At 34.9% G+C, this 22,478-nt stretch overlaps 1 protein-coding gene across 3 annotated transcripts in view; it reads right to left on the reverse strand.

The window, feature by feature from the left end:
- The window catches only part of PRKN (parkin RBR E3 ubiquitin protein ligase), a 712,723-nt gene that overhangs the window by 562,879 nt on the left and 127,366 nt on the right, over positions 1-22,478 (reverse strand). The window lies entirely within an intron of this gene.

Here is a 22,478-nt window from a genome sequence, read left to right on the forward strand (position 1 = left end):
GTTCTAATCCTGCTTTGAGCACAAAGCCAGCTGGGTGACCTTGGGCCAGGCACTTTCTCACAAGCCTAGGAAGGAAGCTATGGAAAACAACTGGAAGTTTTTAAGAAAAGACTGGACAGCCATTTGTCTGAAATGGTATAGGGTTTCCTGCCTGAGCAGGGGGTTGGACTAGATGACCTCCAAGGTACCTTCCTCCTCCTTCTTCATCATCATTATTACTGAAAAAACCTTGCCAAGAAAATTGCAGGCATTTGTCCAGGCACTCTCTTGAGAATTGGATATGGATTGAGGGAAGTGGGGGAGGGGGGAATCCCAGTGTGCACCTTGCTATAGAATACCCTACACAATACTGAGTCGTGAAGCTGGATTTTTGTGGAACAAAAGTGACATATATTCTTGCCTATTTAATAACTGTCAAAACAAAAACAACTACTGTAAATGTACACAAAAGCATCCATGGCCACCATAACAAAGCTAAGGTTCGGTTAGTGGAGTGAATAGGACTGCACAAAGATATATATATAAATCATATATATATATATATATATATATATATCTATATATATATATATATCATATATATATATATATATCATATATATATATATATATATATATCATATATATATATATATATATATATATATATATATATATATATATATATTTGATTTATATACCGCCCTTCTCCCGAAGGACTCAGGGCGGTGTACAGGGCAATAGAATAAGAATACAGGATACAAGATTTAAAGTTAAATGATTGTGCCCAATGTAGTAGGTTAGTTTAAATAATGTTAAAACCCAAACCCATCAGGCCAGGCCCGCTTGTTCGAATAGATAAGTTTTTAGATCACGCCGGAAGGAGCGAAGGTCGGGGGCCATCCGAAGTTCAGCCGGTAAGCGGTTCCAAAGGATTGGTGCACCCACCGAGAATGCTCTCCCCCTGGGGGTCACAAGCCGACATTCTCTGACCGGTGGTACCCTGAGGAGGCCCTCTCTGTGGGAACGTACAGGACGGAGGGAAGTTGACGCCGGCAGTTTGAATTAATAAGTGGTGAAACATAACTTTTTTCCAATATGAAATACAGTATTTTTTTAACAATTTTACTTGGTATGCCCTTATTTCTAAGCACATGACAGGATTTATTTTCCCCCACAAAAATGGCTCCATGAAGTTGTTGGACAGTGCTGACTCCAAGTTAACTTAGCTAATTCTGTGGCTGAAACATCTTTCTTAACATTAAGGTGTATCAAATCCCTTTTTCTCCACCAATGTTCTTATACCACACAGCTTTTAGCATTTTGTTATTTCACAATTTCATCACAGCATTTAAACATCTTAATTTCCCAGCGTATCTTTCAGTGCACATGTTCTTGCCCTAATATCAGAATATCTTTTAATGAAAACAAAGAAGCAGAGCCAGAGAGCAAAATAAAAAATCTGCTGCCTTCTTTTATTGTTAAAACAACAGAGACATTTTTCTCCCAAACCAAGAGGGTTAATTCAGGTGACATCTCCCATTCAAAGGTCTATCACTGGTGTGGGGTGTGGATAGGAATGGGTTTGTAATACATAAATGCTTAGAACCTGCAAATGAAGATTTGCTTAATGGGGCTTGTAATTTTTTAAAAAAAACCTCTTCCAGTAGCCTTAAAGTTTTCTAGGTCCTCTATTTATACAAAGGGGAGGAGAAATAACAAGCTTCTTGACATAATTTTATCCATAAGCCTTCAATCAGAAATGAAAAGTAACTCCTATAACGGCACAAGCAAGATACTGCATTCTTATCCTTTCTGGTTATGAAGTGAGCAATACGAAAAAGTCAATATGTTGAATAATAATGAAAAAAAATCAATAAATCCCTCAAGAAGCAAGCTTCCTTTTGACCATTCAAGACATGCCAAGCAAATCAAAATCAGTCTCTGGTCAATATCCTGTCTACCATTGGACCCAAAATCACAACATAACTCTTGGAATATGACCAGAAATAACATCCTCCTAATTAAGTTTACCGTCTCTAGAAAAATAGAGAAGTCTTTATCTGCTAATTAGAGATAAGGACCACAGAGGAACAGTGCAGTGACATGTACATAATCTATCCTCTATGTGACTGACCAGACTTTGCAGTCCTTACAAATCAGCTATTTTGCAGACTGAGTATTGGGTACATGGTCTTCGACTGATTAGATAAATAAAAACAGCTGAGAAGGGAGAGGGAGGTGTGGTCTCATGAGTTTTCTCTCCGACACCTCCCAGTTAACACAGAAGAAAGGCGATAGCAGTTCTGTGTACATTTCCTGGAGTTTTCAGCAATGCTGAAACACAACTTTGGTGAAATGCCCAATCAGCCCTATTTTTATGAGATACTTATAGATCAACCTTCCTTCCTAAATTGCCCCTAATATTATGAATTTGAAATTTTGGTATGTAGGCGAGCACTAGAATTCCCATAGAACCAATTCTTGTTATCTTGATTAATCACAATACTTTCTGGTCACAGAAAATTAGGAAAGCCGTAACTTTTGCAGATGTCTGAATATACAATGAATTATGTAACTGAGAGTTGCCCTTTGAAACTTGAATACTTTGCAAATGGAAATGAAGTTTGTCACTCACAATTGTAGTTGTCCTTGTGTAATAGAGGAAACTACAAGCCAGTGCAGCTCAAATTTCATTCTTGGAATCTCTCTCACCTACAAAGATACTGGATCACTTAGATCAGGCATGTCAAATTCTCAATGTCACATGACATCACGCAACGTATCAAGACTTTTTCCCCATTGCCGGCAATGGGGTGGGCATGGTTTTGGTGTGATGCATCTGGCCCTGAGGCCAACAGTTTGACATGCCTGACTTAGATGGAATTGGCCATGATATTGACTGGCAAACTATCTGGATACACAGTCTAGAGATAATGGATTTTTTTAACACCAAATACTAATTGCAGAAGCTCTGCAAACGTATAACATTAAAATTCCAGTAAGAACAACAATGAAAGAAGAAAGTATTCTACATGACTTTATGCTACTGGATAAGGTACTGACATAATAAAATAAAATATAAAATATGTGTGATGAAAGAAATGGCAAATGACATTCTTCTTAAATGCCCTATCTTCCCATTAGCAGATCAGTTTGAGGTTAATTGCGTGTCAACATTGGATAACCTTGAAGATGATTGCTTAATTTGTGAGTATTAAAATATTTGTAACTCAGACCAAGATGAAAAGATTCTAAAATAAAAGGGAAATGAGACAGAATTTCTACATATCCATAGAAGCAATATTAAAAAAAATAAGACTGTGGTATTATCTTTGAGGTTCCAATAATGGAACTACATTAAGCAACTCTTTTGATGTTTTTATTGTCAAAGGGGAAAAGATTCCTATTTATTCATATGAAGTATTTTTGAATGCTACAAGCATGATCATGAGCATGTGATATAAATACAGTACAATTGTTTACTAATTTAAGCATCCCTTGCACTGCCCATTTTTGGTATACATTATTATTTTTTCCCAGATGTGTTTACAAAATACACACTAAACTTTGACTGTATTAAGCTGCAGGATTTTAAACACTTCTATCGGTATTTCTTTTGCTGTTAGCAAGATTGTTGATTGCTATATTTTACTTTACTTTCCAAAACGTCTGTGTCTACTTCCATAATCCTGGGGAAAAATGAAACCTGACAAAGGAAAATTAATATATATCAGAAATTTAATATTTTGGAAAGGAAGTATACTCGGTTTGGAAAGATTTCAATGTTTCATAAGGAATTTGGTGGGTTTTAGAAAAAAAATATTTGTGTATTAAATAAAGGAAATGTTTGCTTTTGGATTTTCATTTTCTTGGGTATCCAGGCCACATTATTAATAAGCTTAGTGATTTTTTTAGAAGTAAAATTTATATATATATTAAAAAAACAGAAAAATAACAAATATTGACAATAGTAAGTTACCAAGTTATGTAAAATAAAGTAGAATATACAGTGATATTATATATATATATATATATATATATATATATATATATATATATATATATATATATATAGAGAGAGAGAGAGAGAGAGAGAGAGAGAGAGAGAGAGAGAGAGAGAGAGAGAGACTGATATGCATTTCAAACTTATTAGTTTTCATCAGCCAGCCATACCCTTCTGAGATTCGAACCTGGGCTGATTGCACATTAGGCAGTTGTTTTTACCTCTTGAGCCACAGGATCTCTCTCGCTTTGTTAGCTTTAGAAGCAAGGGGAGATATGTGTCAAATACTTGTTAACTATTTAGATTACCTTGCTACCTTGCTATATATATATTGTACACATATATATTTACTTATATATGTGACTGAGGAGAAATTTTGGTTATCGATATTTAAAATGTTAGTGTAAAATAGCATTTTTACAGCTGTGGTAATCTATCTAGAAAAACATTGGTTTACAGTATGATTAAATGTATACTGTAGGACACGCTACTGGAGAGGATGTCACCTGGTAAACATGGGATGGAGAGAATATTGGCGTGTCTTGTGAATATGCAAAGAGACCATGAGAACTGACTGAATAGGTTTTCTCAAGCAGGGCATCCTATACCATTCCAGACAAATAGCTGTCCAATCACTTCTGAAAAACCTCCAGTGATGGTGCATCCATAACTTCTGAAGGCAAGCCATCCCACTGATTAATTGTTCCCACTGTAAGAACATTTCTTGTTAGTTTCAGGTTGGATCTTCCTTTAATGAGATTTCAAGCCATTACTTCTTGTCCTGCCCTCAGATGCTTTGGAGAATATGTCCAGATTCTTTTCTCAGCAACACCCCCTGAAATATTGGAAGACTGCTATCATGTCACCCCTAGTCCTTCTCTTATGAGTCATCTTTAAGGAGATTCGGAGTCTGGATAGTGGAGCTACATGAGTTAAAAGCTGTCGAAAACATATGGACAGCAGATGTATCAGGGCTACCCTGGTGCAAAGAAAGATATCCCATGCTCTACTTGTGGAAAACAATATTTGTTTGTTGGTTTATTTATTTGATTTTGATGTTGTCTGCCTCCAACCAGTACTTGGAGCAACTTACTGGAATAATGAATCAAAGATAAAAAGTTTAAGTTTGTACATTCTTACCTATATCTTCAGGCCTTAATCCTATAAATAAACCAAATCCTATATCTCATCCTTCAAGCAATCTTTGAGATAAACGTTATAACATTATGTTTAAACATTTACATCATTATTTAAAAAGATGAATGTGCTTTTCAAGAATCTTGGTTGTCTACAATGTTGGAATCCAGCCATTAGTGTTTATTGCTTTAAAAAAACTACATCAAATACTTATGGATTACATGAACTACAGTAATTCTTTACACTGTATTAAATATTACTCTGATATTCATTTCATTAAAGAATCTACGAAACATAATTCTACTACATGCTTAGAGAAAATGTCTGCCTTCAACTACGTGTATTTGAGTACCATGCTGGAGAGTTATAAAGGTACCCTACACATTACCCTATACTTTACCCTATACATTATTCCAACACAAGCCAGACTGACAAAAGTTCCTAATGTTGACTTACTCTGTGGCACATTTATCCAGGATCACAACCTTAGATTCCCCTTACCATATATAAAGAATATGGTAATCTTTCTATTCTTCTTTCTTTTGTTTGTATTAGATTGTACAATGCAATTAAAATCCTTAATAAAATTCTACATGGAAAAAGATGGCAAACAATGTTTTAGACCATAATGGTAACAATAGACACCATGCTACTCAAATTTATAACCATTTATATCCTTCAAAGGTACACTGGCATTGAAGAAAGTGACTTATGACTATTTTTCACACTTGTAACAATTGCAGCATCCCCATGGTCATGTGATCAAAATTTGGGTGTTTGGCAACTGGCTCATATTTATGACTGTTGCAGTGTCCAGGGGCCATGTGATAATCTTTTGTGATCTTTTGAGAAAGTATATGGGGAAGCCAGATTCTCTTAACTGTGATTGACTTAACAACTGTGGCAAGAAAAGTCATAAAATGGGGCAAAACTCATTGAACAATGGAAATTTTGGCTCAATTGTGACTGTATGTCAAAGACTACCTGTATTTATACCTTCTTTAAATAACTTAACTGGTAAGAATACAATATCCAAAATATTTTATATTGAATAAAGCAATTGTTATTGTCACGATGACAGCGGAAAGACATAAATTAACTCATACATCTTTTGTTTTTTTTTAAAAAAGTACAGATTTTGAATTTTGTGCACGTATTTCTCAATGATAAATAGACAGAAAGGAAAATACTTCCAAAGCAGCAAGGAAAGATAGTGATATCCTCAAATTTCCATGTGTAGCAAACCAGACTTCAGTATTAAATCACAGCAATAGAAATAATGCTTGTTCTGTGCACTCCTGCCATTTTTTATGTTAGTTAAACTAAGAACTAAAATTACAACTAGAATAAAAAAAATGACTCTAAAATAAATCTACTAATTCATTGGGGTCAAGATATGCAAGCAGATCACTTTTGCAGAGGGCAAGTTTCAGTTCACATTAGAAAAAAAATGTAACCTGCCAAATCTTATTTTCTGAAAAAAAAATGCTTTGGAAGGTCATAAAACCCCTGAGGACTACTCAACTTTTCATAATACATTGTTCTTCTTACTTTGACTTCTGTTGCAGATTTAGGAACATACTGGCAATAATTGACTGGTATATTTTTAATCAGTTAAGTACACTTGGTTGTCTTTCATTTTTGTTCAATTTTAAAAATTGAACACTGAGAGTAATAAAAAAAAGGAAGAGGCATTAACAAAATTGATTTCTTTTGCTTGGGTTTCTCTTCTGGTATTCCCTTCTTTAATATTTTCTCTGATGTCTTAGAACTTTCAATCAAATATGCATCTGAATTTAATGTGAAAATGTAACTGTACTATTGACTTTAGCCAGCTCAAATGTTTAACACTTTTATTGACTAACTACCCAGAAATAAACACAGAGGGTTAACAGTAGCTCAAAACAGAGTTTACATTTTCTGTGGCAATGCTGTTTACTAATACATAATTTGTTTAAAATAATAATAATATAATCCGGCAACAATACCTGTAAAACATTTGCCTATGTCAGGTCCTTGGGAAGGACTCAATAAGTGGATAAAAAATGCCAAATCTGGCTAGCTGTGCCACAATAATGCGTATCAATAAAAAGCAATTCCTGCTTTTTGAAAGGAACTGAAAATATCTGTAATACGAAATACAATTGGTGAGCGCATGTGTTTGTTTATTAATTTAGAAATTTATACCCAATTTTTAACAGTAAGGAGAAAGGAATTAGTAAACAATTGACAGAGTCTCAACATTAATAAGAGATTAACAGTTTTGAATGACACAATTCAGGACAATCTCTTTTCATTCCAATACAAACTTGGAGTATGTCTATTTTCCAAGTGAATTCCAAAAATCATTATAGGTTTTAAAACATTAGGCATGATTTCTGCAGCTTATCCATCTGCTCATCTGATCACCCACAACCAACACCCCTTTAAATTCTTAAGTCAAACTTCTTTGAACTTTTATCCATTTCAATATTAAAAGTTCAATTTTCTTACTCTCCTAATCTATAATGAAACTTTACCAGAAAGTAAGAAGATCATTTTGATCATGCAATAAAAAGAACTTCATTCTGAAAAGACATCAAAATGGATCTTTTCCAGATGACCATCAAGGTATAATTATTAATACTACAGACACTGCATCTGCTACCTCCTATCTGTTTATTGTGTTACTCTAGTTGTATTGGTTATTGATTTATCTGATTTTATCTCTGTAACCTTAGCTTATTTTGTTTTATCTGCTTGTAAACCACTGTAAATCACCCTGGCTTAGTGATATGCAAATAAAATATAATGTAGTCATAATTCCCACTAATAAACATGACACAATCATCATAGCTTGTGTATAGATCTGTAGACATGCTAGATTCCAATTATCTGGCTTGTTACTGTAGCTTTATAAGCCCAAGAAGATCCTTTACTGGAAATGATAACTATGATTCAAATATTTAAACCTCAAAGATAACTGAGATAAACACAGGTAATCTGTGATATAGTTCCAACATCTATTAATGGTCTAAAGAATATTCCTTATAGAGAAGAATGGGTTGTCTTTATGATTGACTTTCCTTCATTCCAACAGGAAGTAACTGTTGATTTGTAAAGAGGGAAGTATTTTATAATGGGTGTGGGAAAAGGAACTGTCCATAAGCTTTTGCTTTATGGCATAATCAATAACCAATAAAACTAAGTGCCTGCATTTAATTTAAATGTGTATGCAGACATTAGCATAAATCCATACTGGCTAAACAATCATATACCAGCTGTGTAAAACTATGATTTGAGAAACTGTTATTTGAGCTAAAATATATATTTACTAACCTATACAAGGTTGACCATATTATGTTTCCAGCAATTATAAATCTCTCTGCACCTTCCAAGCCATCAAACTGATGTGACCATGGAAGCTTTTTTTAATAATAATAATATAAAGTTGGAAGGGACCTTGGAGGTCATCTAGTCCAACCCCCTGCTCAGGCAGGAAACCCTATACCATTTCAGGCAAATGGCTGTCCAGTCTCTTCTTAAAAACTTCCAGTGTTGGAGCATTCACCACCTCTGGAGGCAGGTTGTTCCACTGGTTAATTGTTCTAACTGTCAGGAAGTTTCTCCTTAGTTCTAGGTTGCTTCTCTCCTTGACTAGTTTCCATCCATTGCTTCTTGTCCTGCTCTCAGGTGCTTTGGAGAACAGCTTGGCTCCCTCTTTTTCTCTCTTGCCTCATCACATCTTGTTATGTTGCAGCACTTTATGTTTTTCCTTTATTGCATTGCTCAGACCTGATGAAACTATGAAGGAAAATGAGAAATCTGCCTATAATTTTATATGCAACACTCTGCTTCAGACCTTTACTCTTATATGATTTGGTTCAGTAGCCTGAAAAAGTGAACATTTTTCTGTCATTATGTTTTAGTTCACTTGCAGATGTCTGCATATTTCAAATAAACATACTGATTCAGCAGGTAAGCTCTTCTGCCATTTCTGTTTTGTGCACTTCAAAATCTTTAATTAGATACACACATGCACAAACACACACATACACAGAGAGAGAATGAGAGAGATTATATTAAAATGTTAAGATGAAAGATAAAAAATAACAGTCACTAAAATAACAGTCACTAGAATGAGGAGAGAAGAAAAAAGGAAATAAGAAAAAGGCATCAATGTGAAAAAAGTATTAAGAAATTATTTCCAAATTTTTTTAACAGCAGGTATACCCATAAATAAATCCCGAGTGCTGCGTAACAGAGTGAGCGCCTGTTACTCATCCCAGCTTCTGCCAACCTAGCAGTTCGAAAGCATGTAAAAATGCAAGTAGAAAAATAGGGACCACTACGGTGGGAAGGTAACAGCGTTCCGGGCGCCTTTGGCGTCTAGTCATGCTGGCCACATGACCACGGAGATGTCCTCGGACAAGCACTGGCTCTTTGGCTTTGAAACGAAGATGAGCACCGGCCCCTAGAGTCGGAAACGACTAGCACGCATGTGCGGGGGAACCTTTACCTTTATACCCATAAATGAAAATTAACTTCTTACTCTATGGTTATAACATTCCTTATATTTTTTCTAAAATCTATTTTTTCTAATCATCAAAACCATACATCATAATTTCATTTTTTTGCTCCACAGAAAGTCAATAAGGGGTTTTCAATTAGCGTTGTATTTAGACATCTTATCTCTAACTTTAACTCTAAATTGATGATATCAATTTGACCATCTCAGCAAAATCCATCATCTTAAATATCCATACTTCAACTGTGTTGAAGTCAAATAGTTCCACCTTTGCACTGCAATTATCATAATTCCATAGCTTAGTTTTTTACAACTGTTATCTATCTGTCCCAAAATAAAAGTGCCAAATGTGAGCAGTTTGGTCTAGTGGTTAAGGTACCAATCTAGAAACCAGGAAACTGTGAGTTCTAATCTCTTCTTAGCCATGAAAGCCAGCTAGGTGACTTTGAACCAGTCACTCTCTCTCAGACCAACTAATTTCAAAGGCTTGTTGTTATGGGGAAACGAAGAAAAGGAAGGTATGTTAATATTCCTTCTCGTTAATTACATTTCCATAATAAATTTAAAATACCTTTATACTTTCTAGACAGTTTTTGCAGTGACATACACCAACAATACACCATTTTATAAAAAAAAATTTCTTTAAGACTACAATATAATGTGAATTTCAATAAATTCCAAACACATGTTCTCCCACTGGTCCATTTGTATATTATAACCAAAGATTTTAGCCTATTTTATCAAATGATGATGATGATGTCGGAAGGGACCTTGGAGGTCATCTAGTCCAACCCCTTGCTCAGGCAGGAAACCCTATATCATTTCAGACAAATGGCTGTCCAGTCTCTTCTTAAAAACTTCCAGTATTGGAGCATTCACAGCTTCTGGAGGCAGGTTGTTCCACTGATTAATTGTTCTAACTGTCAGGAAATTTCTCCTTAGCTCTAGGTTGCTTCTCTCTTTGGTTAGTTAGAGCCCTGGGGCACCCCATTGCACACTTCCCTCCAGGTAGATGCAGTGTATTTTATTTATATATTTTTCATATCTCTTAACCACTCATCTCTTCTTTTACTTGTTCATCTTTTGTTTCAAATTTCAGTAAAAATGTGTACATTTTAGCAATAACCTGTTCATTTTTTTGTACACAATTCTATTTCAAACTGAGTCTTATGATGTTCAAAACCATAATCCTATTTTGTCTACTTTAAATCTTTCTAAGAAACCATTCCCAACTATTCCCTCTTCCACTAGTTGTTCTCTTTATTTTATTTTGTGTTCCCATTGACAAAATTCCAATATCTAAGTTAGGCATTTGTATTTGCCTATTAATTCTTGTGTATAAAATGGTTCTTCTGCTGAGAGCCAAAAATATGCTTTAAGGCAAAATCTAGGTTATAAGTGTTACACATTCTCAGTGTGTCACATATAAAAAATGACTTCTAAAGTCTATCTTAGTTTTATCATACTATAAATATGCCATCCAAATCTCAAGTCATGCCTAACTTTGAAAGCCTTTTTTTTCTCTCAGCAACATCCATTATTTCATCCAAACTAAACAGCAACCTACAAAATATAATTTCTAATCAGGTAAAGCCAATCCTCTTTTTTCATTTATATCTTGCAGCACCTTACGCTATAGCACCTTACAAATGTTAACATAATTATTCTGAAATAATATAATTATTTTGAAATGACATACACTTCATATTTGTCACATTGATATTGGTATTAAATCTTCTTGATTTTAAAATGCATTTTATTCATCAATTCTATTTGATTTTATATTTCATACTTTGTCAACATCTTTGTATTCTCTTTGTTATCTTAAAATCTGCCACTGCATTAAATTCTTACCAATTTTACCACTAATGCTTCAATCCTCTTTAAAGGAAACATTAAACTTTAAAACAGGACCAGAAGATCTGCAAAAGTTTATAAGTTTATTTTTTTTTAATGTTTTTGATCTTAATCCTCTCAAATTCTCTTATGTCTCTATTTAATATTTCTAAAAGTAAAATAAATGGAAAAGACAATTGACAACCTTGTCTTGTTCCTTTTTTGTATCTCACATGGTTTAAATAAAACACCATTATTACTTGTGCCTTCTGTTAAGTATATATACATTTTATCCATATTAAGAACAATTCTCTCCAAAATTCGTATCTCATGAAATTTAAAATAAATTTTTAAACAGTCTAATTCAAATTATCTAAGGCTTTATCTGGATTCCAAAACAAGTAATACAATTTATTTTTCTTTAGTCTGTTTAAAATATTTTAAACTATCCAGCACATGGAGTTACTTTCCATGAAATAGGCAGCCATATAAATTTGACAAACAAACAAATAATCTTGTAGGTATCTTTTGGGCAAAAACATATGTAGGTCTTTATAAATAAATTTATGTAAAATCATTTTCAGTCTATCTGGATCATTCTGAACAATATAAAATCATTATTAAATAGTGATATTGTTCTATTATGTTTTTTGTCAGAGTTAAATCATGTCTTTCCTTAGGCATTAATGTTCACATCTTTCCAAGTCTCTGGACTCTTTGCTCCTTGTAAAAAGAAATTCACTGGGTTTTGCAAGGATTGTAAAAGTTCATCCTCATTGTGAAAAACTTTTATTCGGATACTGAATGGGATGGCTTCTAAAAATTTAGCAGGAATGTCTACAATAGTCTTTCTCAGTCTGGTGCCCTTCATATTTGAGTACAGACTTTGTATTTTAGAAATGATAGTCCAACTCATAGGGCAATAAGCTATGCAAGTAGAAGGCAAACAATTTCTTTTGCAATAAGGAGCAAAGGACACATCTAGCCAAAACATCCTGATCATACACCACAGCAAAATACTAAATCTTTAGAAGCACCCTGCCTCTGGATATGCTTTATGCATTTGCAATGGTTAATATAACTCCACTGACATCAATGAAACCTCAAATCAGGAGACTGTGAGTTCTAATCCTACCTTAATATGAAAGTCAACTGGTTGACTTTGGGTCAGTCACTCTTTCTTAACCCAAATCACTTCATATGGAAAATAAGGGGAGGGAGGAGTATTAGGTATGTTAACTACTTTAAGCTATTGATAAAAGAAACGAATAAAAGAGGATTTAAAAAATCTTTTTAAATGATGCTTCAGTCTGGCTTTATAGCGTCAAAGAATGATCCCCAATGGTTTGTATTGGAGCAACTCATGTTGAGTGGGAGTTCTATTGTCTTTAAGTTAATGATGTTATCCTATTTTCCAGTTTTCATTAAAAATTAAGAGCATTTGAGCATGTCTTTATCAATTGCTTACATCTAGGTTCATTACTTTAGGGTCCTGGCACAAAATTTAATATGTGCACATTTTACTGTGGAATATGGAACATAGTGTTGAAACACAAAACTCTTCTATTCTTAATTCCACAAGAAGCAATATGTGTTTTTGTAAAATAACAGCAGCAAATTTGCCCTCGCCTTTGATAAAGAAGACAACTCTTTGGGGAAGCAAATTTAATGCAGGACATTAAGTAAACTGATGCTGTCATTAGTGCAAATGTCAAGTTCATTATAGCAGATGTTTCAACTGAAGATTGCTACACATAAAAATCACACAGCAAATGTGCGGTGCAACCACCATTTTATTTAATGTCTGCTTCAATGCCCCAAAGAGTCAATCAGAATCATCTGTTCATGTAATTACCACATTGTTATGTAACAAAGCAAGTTATTTGGTTGAAGCATTCATAACAAGTCTGATTCTAGGCTCTTGCTAATCATTTTTATCACCCCTCTGGTATAGAAAAAAAGGCTTATGAATCACATAACACAATTTTATTGCTAATGCCATTAAGAATCCAAAGAAAGTGGAGATCATCTTATAAATTATCCAGATTGCGACAATGATTCTACAGCAATGAAGAAGAAAAAAAAGAATGCCTGACCATGTAACATTGTTGGATTTTTAATGCAGTTTATCAATCTCTAAATATAAGTAATCGGTTATTAATTCTCAACCTTAGCCACTTTAAAAGGTGTGGACTTCAACTACCAGAATTCCACAGCTAGCAGAAAGGAGCCTTTCTATCTTTTACTCATATTTGGGAAGTGTTTTGGAACTAAACTGTTTTAATAAGAGATGTCTCCATGAAATTAAGTCACACAAGTTCACCAAATAAAATAAAAGGAAGGGGAGAGCATCCTGACCTATATGGTAGCAAGCTTCTAAAAAGATAAAATTATATAATATACCTTCCAAGACCCATTTATGTCCTAAATTTTCCACAGATAAATTACAAATTGTGTGGCCTAATAACACACAAGTAGAAAGCTTTAGTCTGCTCACAGAATCTATTTTAAAATACCATATTCTGGCATATCTAGAGTATTAAGCTTTAATACAGCCTGCTTGCTTTAGATTTAATGAGATGTTGAATATCTTAGCGTTTTATGGAAACTAACCTAATATGATCTGTTAATCAAAATCCATGGCTTAGTGTTTGCTATGTGTGACCATAGCCTTCATGTTGTAGCAAAATTAAAAGAATAAAAATAACTATAAAATATTGTACAAAAATAGTTTAAATATAACATTTCTTATCCTCCATATTTTGGTTCAGGATATCATCCATTTCATCGTTACAGATCATCCCTAATGGTTTAGGAGACTATGAAAGATATAGTGTTTCTATTCCCTCTCCATATTCTGATTCTTTTTCTTCAACAAATACACAAATCACTTCAGGACTGTCTCTTTCAAATGGAATTGATCCATTCAACATACCCCTAATAGATTAAGAATAGATAATAACTCATTTTCAAGTTGTGATCCTGCCAGAGGGAACAGTCTGCCTCCTGAGGACAGTTAGGGACTTACTCTACCTTGATGACTTTTTAAGACTACTTAAGATTGAATTATTTCAGAATATCTTCAGGGAGTAAGGTAAGAGTCACTCTTAGCATGGATTAGGTCAGACATGTCAAATTCGCGACGTCACGTGACGTCACACAACATATCAGAGCTTTTTCTCCGTTGCCAGCAATGGGATGGGCACAGTTTTGGATGACGCATCCGGCCTGTGGCCGGCAGTTTGACACCCCTGGATTAGGTGATTATTATTTTTATTCTTTTTACTACTAACCAATGGGAATGATTTGAACTTCTGGAAATAGACAAGTTCGAAAAATTAATCAATGGATTCTATATTTTGAAGGAACATACATTTTGTACAAACTAGTTTGTACAAAGTAGTTTGCCTAATTTAGAAAACTTACTTTAAGAAAGTAGTTTACTTAAACTAGAACAAAAGGAAGAAGAAAAGAAAAAAGAAGGGGGAAATCTATGAAAAATCTTTGAACCTGTCTGTAGAAGAGAAGTTTCCAATAATTTGGCTATGCTTAATGTTTACCAAAATAGTTTTACATTGAATAATATAAAGAGTGATGAATTGTTTCCATAATATTTAACCTCATTGTGGTTTTATTATATTGGCCAGCCTCCAAAGGAAATACTTTAACAGTACCCACAACAGCTTGAGCATTATTAGGATAAACACTTGATTCTCTTCCTCCTTCATTCTGTGTCATGAGCGTTGCTTTTAAACAGTTTCCTTCTTATTTTGGTGGACACACAGAATAAACTTATTTATTTTATTTATTTATTTAATTAAATTTTTATACCGCCCTATTCCCGAAGGACTCAGGGCGATTTACAGGGTGGTTTACTTATGTTTCTTCGAATCCTAAATATTTTATACAATCACAATTGAGCCCAACGTTTCTGTTGCTAAGAGAGACATTTCTTGATTTTTGCCCCATTTTACAACCTCTCTTGCCATAATTGCTTTGGGAATCGCTGTAGTTGTTAAGTTAGTAACAAGGTTGCTAAGTGAATCTGGCGTCCCTATTGACTGTGCTTGTTAGATGGTTGCAAAAGTTGACCACATGACCTCAGACACTGCAACCATCATAAATATGAACCAGTTGCTAAATATCTGTATTTTGATCATGTGATCATGAGGATGCTAGGACAGTCGTAAGTGTGAAAAATGGTCATAAATCACTTTCTCAATGCCCTTGTAACTTTGAATCGTCACTAAATGAATGGTTGTAAGTCGAAGGCTACCTGTATATTGGGATCCTCCTAACATCCTCACCATAGTGGAGAAAAAGGCAGATCTTGACAAGCTTCTGGAAGATCAAAAAAGTCAGGGACTTCTGAATCTCAGGGATTAGGGTTAGGACTAGAACTTTACATGTTTGTAATCTGTTTTAAATTCCCCTGAGAAAGTCTAATTTGAAAGGTGGTGGCATGCTTTTTTTTAAAATTAAACACAACTTAGCTTCCTTTATGTAAAGCCTTCATCTGCTTTTCCTAGCAAATAGTCTCATTCACCATCTACATCCTGCATTTGATTCCTTTGGGCTCTTCCTTGTTTCTCTTTACCTTCTATACACAGACTAGGATCCCATTTCATGATTGGAATGGGAACTACAATAAGAGATGTAACACAAAGCCAATCTCAAGTTACTAGACATGTGCCGAGTCCTAATCTGAAAGGATTCTGAGAAAGCTGCATTGTATATGATTAATTCATGGGCAATAGAAGTAACCCATCAGAAGCAATAACATCTATAAATACAGCATGAAGATGATATGGTTGATTTTCCTTTCAGTTCTGTAATCTTCATCCTGTATTTACTGCACATGTGCTCTTTGGGAAGATCTGAGATGAGAGCATGAGAGAAGCCTCTTAAAATCTCAAGATTTGCAGAACAAGGGAAAGATGAATCAATCTGCCTCAGGCATTCAGACAAGGACTGCCAATTCCAAACCCAAACACACTTCCCCACATACTTGTGTATCACCCACACACATCTGGTATGGCTAGGATAATATGATGTAAGTTGGTATGCCGTAGCTAGGCTATTGCTAATGTATTACATAAATGCATTTGATCTTTTGTTTTTTTAATATCTGTTTTCCTTTTCTCTTATTAAATAGCATCTAACCATTCCATAAATAGGGATAAAACTTTAACATCTCCAAGAATTTCATTCTATACAGAAACCACAAAAGTAGGTTTATGTATGTTTCTTCTCATGTCCCTATAGATTCTGTGTGGAAATTCTGTGTGAGCACATGGAGGTCAGGCCCTCCTTTACTATGCTGATTAAATTCTCCTACTATGGATAGTCAGGCCCCAATTTCATCATATGAACAACAGGAGTTCTGCATTTTTTTCTTTATTGGTAGATCAGATGGTGCTCTTCAGGGTGCTTTCCTATTATTCTTTTGTGATTTTGTATTTAAAATGCACTGAACCTCATGATCTTATTTTAAAAACTGAAATATTACTTTCTAACTTTAGAAATATTAACTATTTATGCCAACAGGCAACAAGAAATCTATGTGTGGCTGTGAAAATGAACTCCACTGTTGTAAAACAATCTAACCAAATTCATTCAACGTTAAAAGTTTTATTTTTTTTTCCTTGAGAAAAGAACTGAGAAATGTTTTTTAGAGATCTTAAGTGCATTTTTTGAATAGGTTTTCTACAAATGATAAATGGAAGACCTTAAAATTCCAGGAAAATAAAGACTGTGTTTTGGTCAAGCTAACCCTGCCTCCAGAAGCTACAAATGCTCCAACACTGGAAGTTTTTAAGAAGAGACTAGACAGCCATTTGTCTGAAATGGTATAGGGCAGGGGTAGGCAACCTTGGCTCTTTTATGACTCGTGGACTTCAACTCCCAGAATTCCTGAGCCAGCCGGCTCAGGAATTCTGGGAGTTGAAATCCACGAGTCATAAAAGAGCCAAGGTTGCCTACCCTTGGTATAGGGCTTCCTGCATGAGCAGGGGGTTAGAGTAGAAGACCTCCAAGGTACCTTCCAACATTATTATAGTTGTTGTTGTTGTTGTTATTAAACATTTATATCTCTAGGATTCATCCCTAGTTTGCAAAGTTAATTTTATCTTCTTGCTAATTTGGTACTCTTCTCTCCCTTCCATCCCATAAAAGACAACAGAGGATATAGTCATCCGTACAGCTTTTGTAAGTTTAGTGTACTTTTTCCCAACTATTTTTAAAAAAACAATTGTCAACAACATTTGAGGGAACTAGCTTTATGGAAGATCCAGGAAAAAAAATGGGAAAGAGTCACATAAACTAATGTCTTCAGAACTTGAAATGATAGAATTGTATAATGCAGAAGAATAGGATGCAAAGAAATTCTTTTCTCTCTTTTATTATATTGGAATTCAGTGGAACATTTGGGGCATATTGAACCTTGTTTCAAACCTGTAAAATCAACACTGTAAGGACCATTTTGCTGTGCATTCCAAAAGGGAAATTCTAACAAAACCGTAGACATGTAATTTTCTTTCTTAAGGAATTGAAGAAAGACTCACCCAGTGCATACAACGAAACTTATGGCTCTGTAGATTAAGAATCTGCAATTTGTTTTAAAAAGTAAACTCTAAATCACTACACTAATTAAAAAGATGAAGTTTGGTCCAAATTTGAGTCTACAGACAGCAAAAAAAATCTGCCATCAATAAACAAACAAGCAAATAAATAACCCAGTTGTCCAATGTACATGAGTAATCTCAAGATCTCTCCTTGACCTGAAAAGAATTTTAGACAGTCCAGATCCAATATCTAACTACCTTTCAGCCATCTGTCTTCCACTATCTGTAGCAAGTCAATTTCACATTGCTGAACTGATTACCATCATTTTTTGCATTGAATGCTTAAGATTAATAATATTTTATCTATTCAGTCACACTTTTGTTCCATACAGTGTTAACCTTGTGAACTCTCAAGCTTCCTCTTTCTGCTATGTATTCAAAATGGACAGTGATTAATATTTATATGTATTTATATGCAAGGGTGTAGGTATATACATATGTTGTATATAGCATGTTTATATGTGTGTTATGTATGTGTACACTTTTGACAGCAGGCAAAAGGATTTCATTTTTAATGTGTGCCAGTGGGCCCACAGTAAAAAATGATAATGACTAAATTCAAACTAATAATGTCATATCCAAGGCTCTGATCATCAGCAGTTTTAGCAGAATCTCAGTAGATAGCTGTACTTTGGTAGCATTAATATCTGCCCTATTTGCAATGGATTCTTCTAAGGGCAGCAAATGTGAAATCTATGACTTCCTCTGACTACATGTACTTAGATGTTACTTATAAATGGCTCTATATCAGACTGTGGAGTCCTGTTGAGTAGATTACCACAAGACTCAGTCCTGGGCCCTGTGACATTCAACATTTTATTAATCACTCAAAGAACCACTCTTCTTCAGTCACCTGATTCTTCATCAGGACCTGTTTCCGGTCATCCTCCTTATGCCATTGAAGCTTCTTTTAAGAATACCAAGTAGCAAAAACACTCCAGTGGTTTACTTTCTGAAAACATTAACACATAGAAGAACTTTCCTAAGTACTTAATTGTATTAATTTCAATGCACAGCTGATGGTCGCATTGCCTTCCCAATTCAAATCCTCTAGTGATCTTGCTCCAAAGTATACAATCCAGTTACCATCCATGTGTTCAGTCAAACATTATTTACATCATTTTTTTTATATTAAGATCAAGCCGAAAGGGACTGTGTTTCCAGCACATAATATCCCTCCACTTGAAACACACAGAAAAATGTTTAGTTTTGTCTGTCTCTGTCTGTCTGTCTGACTCTGGGCAGCTTACAAACATTAATTAAACGAGAAAGAAGTGTTCTAATTGTTTAGAACAAAATACTGCTAATTCTTGGCTCACATTAAGACTATACAAAAAGTAGGGGCAATCTACTGAGGATATATCCCAGCAGTCACAGGAAGAAGTAAATTTTCTGGGGGCATTAGGTAGGGGAATCCATTTTTGCATGCTTTGGCATTATAGCTGTAGAACTGCAGCAGATCTTGCTATTCTACTCTGTTCCAAATTTTGCTTCAATGTGCCAATTCTGAATAATGTTGGCATATCAGATCCTATGATCTATCAAGGTCAGATGCACAGATGCCAAGGAATTTTCCTGCTGATAAATAAATATCTCTGAACCCATTACAATGTAAGAATGGGAGAAAGAGAACTAGCATTTGATATGAACCTTGCTATATACAATGCCTAGAGTTTACATTGGTGGTAGTTTTTTATTTTTATTTTTATTTTATTTATTTATTTTGCTATTAGGAACTGTTGTATCTGCAGTTAAAGAAAATCTTATCAGAACACTGAATCTCTGGCTGCAAGTGTTCTACATGAAGGGATACTCTAGGATACCCAACAAATTCCATGAAATTCCAAGTCTTTTTTTTTTAAAGCTGGCAAATATCTGTGTTGGCTAACACTCAACCCATATTTGTGCACTCTGCTTCTTCACATCTATGCTTCAAACATTTCGAGCTTCACTTTCTCTAGTCTCCTATCTACTCAACTTTCAATTTTCATTTTTGCAACTCCACTGCCAATATGGGGCTGGAAGTCCTGAGAAAAGAAGAAAGTATGACAGAGAAACTCAAAATAAGCCCGCCTTGATTTTGTTTAGCATAAGTTGGGACACAGAGAAATGTGAACAGGCTTTCAGGATGCTATTATTTTATCTTATTAAAATAAAAATAAAAACTTCTGTGGAATCTCTCCTGCATCTGCTTGACCTGGCCTTTTTCGCAGGGTATATACTTGCCGAAAGGCTCAGATTGTAGAATGAAATGTGAAGAGGATTTAATCCCTTGAATATAGGTTGCATATAGGTTGAGTTCAACCGCCAATAATTCAGAGATGAGTCATCTCTTCCATAATTAGAATCATACAAAAATTGTGAAGGATACGTACAGAGTCAACAGTAAGTCACTTCATTTTGGTCAATGACCAAATAGGACCTCAGGTTTAAGAGGGCCACCTTAAAAACGTTGCTGGAGTTAGAATAGACTATAGAATAATAGAGTTGGAACAGACCTTGGAGGTCTTCTAGTCCAACCCCCTGCTCAAGCAGGAAACCCTATACCATTGCAGACAAATGGGTGTCGAATCTCTTCTTAAAAACTTCCAGTGCTGGAGCATTCACAACTTCTGCAGACAAGTTGTTCCACTGATTAATTGTTCTAACTGTCAGGAAATTTCTTCTTAGTTCTAGGTTGCTTCTCTCCTTGATTAGTTTCCATCTGTTGCTTCTTGTCCTGCCTTCAGGTGCTTTGGAGAATAGCTTGACTCCCTCTTCTTTGTGGTAACTCCTAAGATATTGGAACACTGCTATCATGTCACCCGTCGTCCTTCTCTTCATTAAACTAGACATACCAGCAACCGTTCTTTATATGTTTTAGCCTCCAGTCCCCTGATCATCTTTGTTGCTCTTCTCTGCAGTCTTTCTAGAGTCTCAACATCTTTTATACATCATCATGGTGACCACATCGTGATGTGATGAAGTACATCGTGGTACTTTAGTCTCTCTCCTTTTGTGCTCATCCATCTACCTCATCTCTCTATACATGGAGATTGCTTCAGGAAGCAAAAGAGCACCTCTGAAGAAGGAAAGACATAGAGCTCTAAAACAGCTGATTTTAGATTAGATGTGTCTAGAAGTGGGAGTATCCCTCTTCTTGTGGTTGACTGAATTTCTCTCTTTTCCATTTAGTGTAGTCCTAAGGAATGTTTTGTGTATGCCTGCTTCATATCTTACTGTGAGACCAACTGTGACATCATACAACAGTTATTCAAATTTGCCAAGGACTTATGTTAGAAACAATTCTTTTACTTTCCACTTCACATTCTTCATCACTAAATTTGACTTACTCAAACTGGAGACTGGATTTGTACATACTGTTACACACAAACACATATGTACACTCATCTTTCTTCAGATTTGTAATATTAGTCTCAATAAAACTAACAAGAGCAGTAAATGTATTAGCAGGTGTGTAGGCAACTAGCCTAGCCTACCAAACAAAATTATGAATAAGGTAATAAAGTAGCTTCCAAGTATGGGATAACAGTCATTGGTAGAAAAATAACTAGGCCTTCTATTGTACTGTCTTTGTTTCACACTGCAAAAAGTTGTCATTTCCTTATTTTGAATAAACTCAGATAACAGTTTACATTTCACCTAGAAACATTCTGGCATAATTATACAATTGTAACACTCAACACAAATGCAGGCAGCAAACAGATAAGTGTAAAAAAAACAAACCACAAACTTCTGAAAGGATAGCCTAGATTTCAGATTTAGTCTTTGGCACTGAAAAGTTTCCTTAAAAATAGTGCAGTTTAACAGAGTATAACGGAAAGCAAGAAAGTTATTTATATTTTATGCTTGATTCTTAAAAAGTAGCACAGGCATTTGAAATAAAAGGAATAAGTGGTTAAACACCAAGCCGTATGGGAGAGAACACCAAGAGCAATTTTGCATTTCAATTGTTTCTTTTATGTGACCACCAAAGAAGTGGTCCTAAAATGATAAATGCCCTAGCCACCCAAGAGAAATTAGAGTACACCACTTCAGCAGCCCTTCCGTCCTTATCTGGACATAGCACCCACTCAAGGCACAGCAAAACCTGTGAACGTGAATGTCAATTGATCTCTAAACCTAACCGGGTAGGAGTGAGGCCATTTCATTTCTCCACCTCCACTCCAAGGGCAGTCAACTGGGATTTTGCAGAAAGCGCCTTTTCAAGTTGCAACTAAACAGCTTGAAACTAAACAACAACTGTACATTTTCCCACAGTAGCCTTGGCTCTCCGTTCTACACATTCCTCATTTTCTAATGAACACTATGCCTTAACCCCTCCATCCCCTTGTTACATCACAACAAAGCCCATATCTTGGCACTAACCTTTAACTCCCATGCTTCCTTT

This window comes from Vipera ursinii (assembly GCF_947247035.1).
Source record: "Vipera ursinii genome assembly, chromosome: 1".
Taxonomy (NCBI): Eukaryota; Metazoa; Chordata; class Lepidosauria; order Squamata; family Viperidae; genus Vipera; species Vipera ursinii.